The sequence below is a fragment of the Triticum aestivum genome, chromosome 4D (assembly GCF_018294505.1).
Source record: "Triticum aestivum cultivar Chinese Spring chromosome 4D, IWGSC CS RefSeq v2.1, whole genome shotgun sequence".
Lineage (NCBI taxonomy): Eukaryota > Viridiplantae > Streptophyta > Magnoliopsida > Poales > Poaceae > Triticum > Triticum aestivum.
In genome coordinates, this window is record NC_057805.1 from 499,375,555 (window position 1) to 499,378,699 (window position 3,145).

The window sequence follows — 3,145 nt, forward strand, 5'->3', positions numbered from 1 at the left end:
CTTTATCGAGCAAAAAAAGTCTTAATTCCAAGCTCATTCTAGATGACTTTGGTTACCTCCATTGCGCAACATGCAGCAAGGTCCTTCTAAATTTATGGTTTCATTTCCTCTTATCAAATGCCTCATTCACGTCTTTCCTCTTGTATTTATACCAGTCCAAGAACTCATTAAGATTGCATGTGCCGATGAAATTGGAGGATTTCATCTTGTCCACAAAAAGCTTCCCCTCGAGCTATGAGATACCTTGCACAATCCAATGACACACTCAAGTAATTTTTATGTTTTATCGCAGCCTCTTTATTGTGAACATGGAATTTGGTAGACACATTTGCCCTTTGATTGTTAAAATCATCCTACGAGCCCCTAGAAATGTCGTGACTAGCTTGACAACCATCATGTTATCAAAATATGCAGAAATTATTTTTAGAAGTTTGCAACCACCTATTATAAATACAACATTTCCAAATATAGCGGCCTGTGATGTTGTCTTGAAAATAAATTGGTAGAAGCAAAAGGCAACCTCCTTTTTCACACTACATTCCAACCAATCAAACTTACCTAATCAATGCGGTTGAGAAGATCTCTGAATTTGGCCATCCAACGTGACTTCAAATTTATATCCAGTAGCTTTGTTTCACCCATTCAACAAAAAATTCTTCTCACTTCAAGTCAAATTTCAGGGACATAATCTTCTATTTGTATTCGATCTGCCGGATCACCTAAAGTCTGACTTGGATGAAAATTCTAGTATATAATGCCTTATTATTGATTTGTTGTCTCATCAGTTGGTAGATTAGTACTCTCATTTGAAATGGGAGTAGTGCTCTTATTTTTTTAGAGTAGGGGGTGTATGTTCGCCAATGGGGTTGGTCAAGGAGGTGATTGAACTGCTTTGCAAACCAACTGTGCAAAGTCTTTCTCTTCATTTCTACAAAAAAAAATTAATTTCATGGGTCAATTACAACAAGAACTAAAGTAGATTTTTTTGAGCAAAACTAAAGTAGATACTTGAACTAATTTTTGAGAATGAAATTGTAGGAGGACCAGGGACATGTATGGGCCTCATCTATCCGGCCTTATATAGAAGGTGGAGGGAGATCGGGTAATCGATGCCAACTATTGGCATTGAGAGCACGCAGTTGGTTTGTTCAATTAAGGTATCCAAATGGGAGATTAATTCTCTAAATGGGGTTTCCATGAATTCGTCCATAACTTTGGAGCTGAAACCGGAATGAATTGGTGACGAGATGAACCTCAAGCAGGAGAGGAAGAGATCGCACCATGGATGTGTGTGTGTCTGTTTGTGCTCCTAATAGTGTAGGAGGAAGATGACCGTTGCATGTCTTCATGCGTCTGGGATTAGGCGAGAAGGAACATTGGACTTCGCAGGAGAGGATAAACCCAAGGGAGAAAGAAATAAGAAGGTTAAAAGAGAAGGAAAGGAGACATGGGCATGGCTGTCCGATGGAGCGTGTGGGGGTGGAGAGAGAAAAGTCATGCTAGCTAACATATTTACCCCAATCGAGTTCCTGGAATCTCTAATGATTTTTTAATTTAAATAACTATCATAAAATGATTATGGCCACATATAACTACCAAGCCTTCTCTGATAAATCCAAGATTTTTGAATAAACCCAGGTACTCATATTGGGATGTGGCAAAATAGTTTTCACCCAAATTTAGTTATGGAAATTCAATTTTTTTTCATTCTTAGCTTTACGAATTCCCTAAAAACAAGTCTCAGAGTTTTATAATTCCCATAATTATTTTTCTTCAACCTCAAATATGCAAGGATCATAACTAGAGAAGTCCTTCTAACTCCACTCTCTATTTTAAATAAGACCCAAATCTAAATGCATCAAAATTTCAATAAATTGCATATCCATGATATATGAGACAGTCGTTTTATTATCACTACTAAAAATATTTTTGAAATGTTTGAAATAATAATAACATTATTTGAGTTTACATAAAAAATCAAACCAAGATTTATAACATTTTTTGATCCAACTCTCCTTACATGGTTTGGAGAATTACAAATCCTTCTAAAATTCAAAGCATCTCACTCAATAATATTTTTTTAATTAATTATTTCATTAACATTTCAAAATTTATAACTATTTGTGATCCTTCTAAATTTCAATAAATTGCATATCCATGATATATGAGACAGTCGTTTTATTATCACTATTAAAAATATTTTTGAAATGTTTGAAATAATAATAACATTTTTTGAGTTTACATAAAAAATCAAACCAAGATTTATAACATTTTTTGATCCAACTCTCCTTACATGGTTTGGAGAATTACAGATCCTTCTAAAATTCAAAGCATCTCACTCAATAATATTTTTTAATTAATTATTTCATTAACATTTCAAAATTTATAACTATTTGTGATCTTCTAGTAAGTTTTTCATCAATCAGAACCAAAATATCAATATGTGGAAGCACTACTCTCTACACCAATCTTCAGTCCCCCAACCCCAACTCCACCTATGTCCCTGACACCTGATTTTCCTTAATTCTCATTCAGCCATGTCATCATTTTTACTTGCTAGAACAACACGGTGGGGTTGCTGACTTCGTCAACTGAACTTCTTGCATGTGGCCTGTATACGAAGCCAATCATATGAGTTGTACCAAGCCACTAACATGTCGCGAGAGCTATTTCTCGTCTATAGCATGATGGTAGGTTATCTCGCCATAGGCGAGGGCGAGCGGGCCGGCCCTTTTAGTGCAGTTTTCACGTTTACTGTAGTCTCTCGCTGTAGCTTTAGGTCTGATTTTCTTCGGTTTTTCTTTTTCCATTTTGTTTATTTTCTTTTTCTTTGGTTCCTTTTGTTTTTCACCGGCTTTCTCTGGTTTTTCCTTTTACTTCGCTATAACTTCTGTTTTCTCGGTTTTCACTAATTTTCCTTCTGTTTATTTTCTTCTTCATTTTTCTTTGTTTCTTTTCTTCAATTTTCATTGTTTTCCTTTGGTTTTTTCTTTCTTTTCACCATTTTAATCCCAATTTGTTTGCCTTTTTCTTTCATTTTTATGTATGTATTTTTCTTTACGGTTAACATATGGTTTTTAGAACCTTTGCTTATTGTTTCTTGTTCATAGGCTTTTTAATGTTTTTTTATTGTTTTTCTTTGTCA